Consider the following 6057-nt stretch of genomic DNA (forward strand, 5'->3'; position numbering starts at 1 on the left):
GGGAAGCGTGGTGGAGGCCTGGAAACCAATTAGGAGGTAGTAGTCCAGTTGAGGGAGCCCTGGCGGTGCAGTGGTTAAGAGCTATGGCTACTAATCAAAAAGTCGGCAGTTCGAATCCACCAGCCTCTCCCTGGAAACCCTATGGGACAGTTCTACTCTGTCCTATAGGGTTGCTATGAGTTGGAATCGACGCGACGGCAACAGGTTTGATTGTGTTGGTTTTTACTAAGTAAAACTACTTAGATGAGGCCTTTTAAAATTTTATTCTCATCCGTCCAATTTCTTAAGTTATGTCAAGGCAGGATCACAGTTGTCCATTACATAAACCTTTAGAATAGGGGGCGCTCCAGGCAAAGGGCTCACGCGGAGGCAGCGAGGCTCTAGCCCAAAGCCGGGTATTCAGTGGCTCGGCTTGTCCTCTCCAGGAACTGGGTTAAGGCCAAGAACCTCTGGCCCCAGGAAGCATACGTGCAACTGGTTCCCCCAAACATGGAGTCTTGCAGCCCAAGTCTTACCTGAATCAGGTAGGAGATGGGCGAGGAGGAGTGGACCATCCACCTTCCCCCTCCCAGCCCACCCCAAGAGAGTGGGTATGGCCACACTTGGGGCATGTGGCTAGTGTGCATGGGCCACACCAACCCAGGGGACACAGCTTTGAATGGTCACGGCCCAGGAGGGTGTGAGGACGTGATGGGGCTAGGATACTGCCTGGGGTTCTCGGTGGCCGCGCGAGGTGTGTCACGCCCACGCGAGGGCCACGTTGGGGAGGCAGTGCTGTACTTGGTCATGGTCTCCCATAACCTTGGGGTAGGACAGAAGCACAAAAGTCCCCTACCACTGTCATTCATCCTCTTCCTCCAGGGCATTGGGATGCAGTTTCTCGGAGACCGCTCCTTCCCCCCTTGGCCCAGCCGTGCTGGTTAGAGAGTTGGCATGCACACCTGTGTGCCCGAATGACAGGGGGCGCGGGGTGGCAGCCAGGGGCGCAGGGTGTGGCCGCACTGCAGAGGGTGGAGATGTTCTGTCAGAGCTGGAGGCACCAGCGCGTGCTGTATTCTTGGCCCTTGGCGTCCTGACTGTCGGAATAGCTGCAATAGTAGTGTGGGTGGAAGATGAGGGCCACTGGGTGGGGGAGGACAGCTGAAGAAGGTGTGAGGTGAGGTAGCAATGGGGGAAAAGTAGAATACCTGCTTGTGGGGTGACTCCTCCAGGCTGGGGGAATCATCTAATGTGGCAAGTAGGGAGGGGGAGAAAAGGGCATTTCGTGCTGTAGCCCTTTCTTCCGCTGGAAACTAGGAAATTGGTGGGGAGTGGGGGGTGCACATCTGAAAGAAGGTAGCTGTTTCCTTAGAGAACTCTAGTGAGCATCAGGTAAGATACCTGAAAGGGGAAAGAGTTATAAAAAGTAAGATACTGGTGTTTAGTTAGAATCCTGCAAACCATTTATCTGGGTGCATGGAGAAGATATTCTAGGCATGCGGTACCAGGTGAGGGATTGTGGGATGTGTGTGGGAATGCAGAGGGTGTGTAAAGATGCTGTAGGGCGCCCAGTATCACTGTACGGAAGCCACTGTCTGTCATTTAGGTTCATCCTATCTGGTTAATGAAATATTCAGCTCCTTCGTTTCTCTTGTCTGCCATGCATCTTTTGAGCTTTTCACAGCCAAGGAATTTTATCTAAGAACAGCCTAAAGAGGGAGGAAAATTCCAGTCACTTCTGGGATAGATTGGTTATATATGGTTGAGAGGGAGGTTGGCATGGATAGCACTTGTAATTTCTTCCATTTGTCTTGCCCTCAGCATGAAACAGCATGTTGGGCAAAGAGCTCTGGGCTGCTGAGGGAGACCTAGTAGATTTGTCCCTCAGGAAGAGGGGTCACCTTGGCCAAGTTCCAAGATCTCTCTGAGCCTTCGTTTCTGTCAGATGGGCCACACTTTATAGGTCAGTCACTCAGTCATATATTTAGAGCTTGCCTACTGCCCCAGGGTTATCCAGCCCTTAGAAACAGGAAACTTGTACTGTCCCAAGGTAGCTGAGCTGCCTGGTCCCTCTAAACAGCCCTAACTGTTGGAAAATTCTTTATGTTGAATCAACATCTGTTTCTCTATAATTTGCACTCATTGGAGACATACAGAATAAAATGTCTAATACTGCTTCCACAAATATTTGAGGACTGCTAACACATTTCCTTCCTCCACTCCTTCCACAAGGCTTCTTTTCTTCAAACTAAGCCTGCCCAGTTATTTCCAACAGGGAGGCAGTGTAGTGTAGTGGAAAGAACGCTACCTTTGGAACCAGCACACGTGCATCCAGCTGTCAGGCCTTCACACACCAACACTTCATGCTCTCAGCAGCCGTATCTTCCTCTGCAAAATGTGAATGGAAATACTAATCTAGCTGGGCTATTGTGAGGACTGGGGATAAGTTGGGTAAAGAGCTCTGCTCATAGTAAAAACCTGTTGCCATTGAGTCGGTTTCGACTCGTGTGAAAGAGTAGAACTGCCCCATAGGGTTTCCCAGGCTGTAATCTTTATGGAAGCAGACTGCTACATCTTTCTCCCATGGAGTGGCTGGTGGGTTCAACCGCTGACCTTTCAGTTAGCAGCTGAGCGCTTAACCACTGTGCCACCAGGGCTCCTCATGCTCATAGTAGGAGCTTAAAATATGAGAGCTCTTACACCTTCAACCACCTAACGTGATTTGCAGTGCGGTTTAGTTTTCTCTGAACAAATTCCTGTTTGTGTGTCTCTTAGTATCCACTTTGTAGAATAGAATAAAATAGTTTCTGTGAGGTCAAACTAGCAGAATAGGGTCAGATTAGCTAACTCTGGGTACTTCTCTAATTATAGTCTACAGTTGCATTGGTTTTTTTGGAGCCACATCACATTAACTCACTGAGTTTGTCAACTCAAACTCTAGTCTCTTTCACACGTGCTGCTGTTCAGCCAAGCTTCTCCCATCTGGAACTTTTTGAGTTTATTTGAATTGATAGTTATGGCTCTTGAAAGCGGCAGTCCCAATTCTGTCCTATTGACTCCATAGATATCCTTATGTTTGTCATATTATGGGTCTCAAGATGGAGTTAGGAAAGTATGGTCATTGGACCCATGGTCCCAGCCCTGCTGATCTCATATGTGTCAGTGAGGTAATAAATGCAGAGCTTCTCACACTCATTTTTGCACAGTCCGAGATCTTCTTATCAGGTGGAACTGTGTTGGAAGTGGAATGTGATAGGAATGCATGATAGGCTGCCAGTTGGAGGGATCGTGCTGCCTGGGCTGTGGGTAAAGCGGGTGTCTGCGAATGCAGGACCTCAAAGGGGGCACGGCGAAAGCCAGAGGCAGAGCTGGAATGTACGTATGGTTACGTGCTGTCTCTGGTGCTCCAAGGGGCCCATCCCTTGGGCCAGATTCCTCCCCTGTTGGAAGAAACTCCTTTTGGAAGTATGCAGGCACATTTAGAAGATTCATTAACTCTTTGGCTCCTGGGGCATTGTTGCCAGCATTTTCTCCCTCGGCTTCTGAAAGTAAATTCCCGGCTTTTTAGCCAAGCTGATCTTTCTCATAGTCTCCTCTGCATTCTTCTATGCCCTTGCTTTGCACTGGAGCGTCTTCCAGACAGGAATGCTTCCTCTGCCGAACCAAATTCTGGGTTCTAGGCCCATCCCAATCCGGTCCCTCTTTCCCCAAGGAAGTTTTTCCTAGTCACTCTGCCCAGGAGGGTTCCTCCTGAATGCCAGCCTGAAAATTCCTCTGGCCTTCAAGATCTCTCCCTGGTCCTTCCCCTCCCCCAGGTTCTTAAACTGCTTCCCCTCCTGTCTCCCCGCTTTTTCTATGTGGGTAGACCTGTCCATGGCCTTCAGAATAAGATCCTTTATGTGGCACTCAGTCCATTAAATAGAAAATTGTCTTCACTTTGAATGCTGAAAGCATGGAATGTCTGTAGGATTCATAGGTTCCATTGACAATAAATCTGAAAAATACATAATGCAAAGGTTGTTATCCTGTTGTTAGTTAAAATAAGAAATCCTTTGCTCTGTTGAAAATACGGATTTAAATTTTAAGTAATTAATTCAGTTCTTAAAAGGTGGTGGCTGTTAGTTAAAATAGGTAATCCTTGACTTGTAAGGGGACTAATTTAAATTTTGTTAAGTAACCAATTAAGGCCATAAAGGGCTTAACTCCATCTGTGGCTTTTCATTTTCTTCAGGACAAATTCCAAACTCCTTAGGATATAATCGTTTCTCTAGCCTAATTTTTTGCCCGTCCACACTCCAGCCCAAAGGACTGGCCGTTTTCCCCAAAGGTCGCTCGGTTCTGTGCGCCGGGGCTTTGCGAGGCCATCCCCTCCGGCTGGAATGTTCTTTGTCCCTCTGGTAAATGTCTATTCATCATTCAAGACAACCCTTCCCCCTCCCCTTAATTACTTCCTCCCCTGTGTGCCCTCAAATTCTTGTACTTATTCATGCAGGATTTATTAGGGGCCTGCTTTGTGTCCGGCACTGTGGCGGGCTCCGCCATACAAAGGTGGAGCCTTGGGCTTGGCCTTTAAGGGCCTTACCCGTTGGGGGAGGCCGAACTGTCACAAAATGGTGCCAGGAAAAAAAGCATCGGTTCCTCCCCCCCCCCCCATGGCAAGCACCGGTCTCTAGGGCAGGGGCCATTTCTCATTCCTCTTTGTATTCCCGGCTTTTGGCGCTCTGTAGGTGCTAAACAAGCATTTGGTTAACGGCCCTCTTAATCGGATACCAGAAGAATTCCATCCTGTACTCGTTCACACTGATGGCACGTTCATCTGTGGTGGTTTCTCTGATGTTCTGGCGGTGGCCCTCATGTCCCCAGCACACAGTTAGATGACCCTACAGGCTCGGTAGCCCCCGCCTGGGCCTCAGGGTGCTCGCCTGCGCTGGAGCCAAGGCGTGCGCGCTGCTGTTGCGGTGGAAGCGAGGCCTGCAGCGCCCCCGTTGGTGGGAGCTGGGCCTGCGCCTCCGTGCGGATTTCAGTTTGAAGCCAGAAACTGAACACACACACGAAGGATATTCCACACTTTTCTTTTTAAAGGCATAATAGATGCATTTTAAAGGATCATGAGTTAAAAAAAAAAAAAATCCTTTCGTCTTTCCCGTACCACTTGGGCCCTTGCATTTTGATTCAGCTTTTTTTTTAAAAATAAAGGAGAGCTTCAGTGTACTGATTGTGACGATCACTCTCTGTAACGGTGCGGCCAGGGCTGTGGCTGGGTGTCTGGCATGCGGACCACGTGGCGCTGCTGCAACGAAAACGTGCGTGGCACTGAGGCGGCCTCGCCAGAGTCCCGCCGGAAACCAGACTTCCTCCGAGTTTCGCCCTTGTTGATAACACAGCGGCCAGCTCATGCATTTGCCCATGTGGTCTCGTGGTAGGTCTAATAGAACTTGTCGTTCCCTAGGTGTGGTTGTGCCTTTGGTTGTTATGGGTGTTCAGGAATTTAAGGTGTCGGGCACTCGTGAATAACTGCTTTGGAAATGGGGACTTGCACTATTTCGGAACCCACGCAGCGCGCGGGGCCAGAGCAGGGGCCACAGCGGTGTCCCTGAGCCGGGTACCCTGAGCGCGGGGCACCCCTGAGTCGGGCTGCACCTTAAGTCAAGCGGCAATTCCTCTGGGCAGGGGAGCCTGCGGATGGTCTAAGCGACAGGGTTGGGGGAGATTGAATTCTGCTGGGAGACAACCAGGGGTCTCACGGGTCTGTCGTCTTTTTCATGGCCCACACTGGCCAGAGGAGACCCTGGTGGCGTAGTGGTTAAGGGATATGGCTGCTAACCAAAAGGTCGGCGGTTCGAATCCACCAGGCGCTCCTTCGAAACCGTTTGGGGCAGTTCTACTCTGTCCTGTAGGGTCACTATGAGTCGGAATCGACTCGACGGCAATGGGTTTTTTTTTTTTTTTTAATTTGGTTTTTAACTTGCCAGAGGAGTGTATCTGCCGCAGACCTTGCTGCTCGGGGCTGGAGGGTAGGAGGACGCAGTGAGGACCTGGCCTTGAAGGAGCTGGTGGGCGGGGGCCGGGCTGGGCGGG

At 50.3% G+C, this 6057-nt stretch overlaps 1 protein-coding gene across 2 annotated transcripts in view; it reads left to right on the top strand.

The window, feature by feature from the left end:
• Window positions 1–355: 355 nt before the first annotated feature.
• Window positions 356–6057, top strand: part of MEST (mesoderm specific transcript) — a 20410-nt gene continuing 14708 nt past the window's right edge. For both annotated transcript variants that reach the window (XM_004382681.3, XM_004382683.2), the window contains exon 1: window positions 356–524. The gene's annotated coding sequence lies outside the window, so the exon portion shown is untranslated. The remainder of the gene's footprint in view (window positions 525–6057) is intronic.

The sequence above is a fragment of the Trichechus manatus genome, unplaced genomic scaffold (genome assembly GCF_000243295.1).
Source record: "Trichechus manatus latirostris isolate Lorelei unplaced genomic scaffold, TriManLat1.0 scaffold00097, whole genome shotgun sequence".
Taxonomy (NCBI): domain Eukaryota; kingdom Metazoa; phylum Chordata; class Mammalia; order Sirenia; family Trichechidae; genus Trichechus; species Trichechus manatus.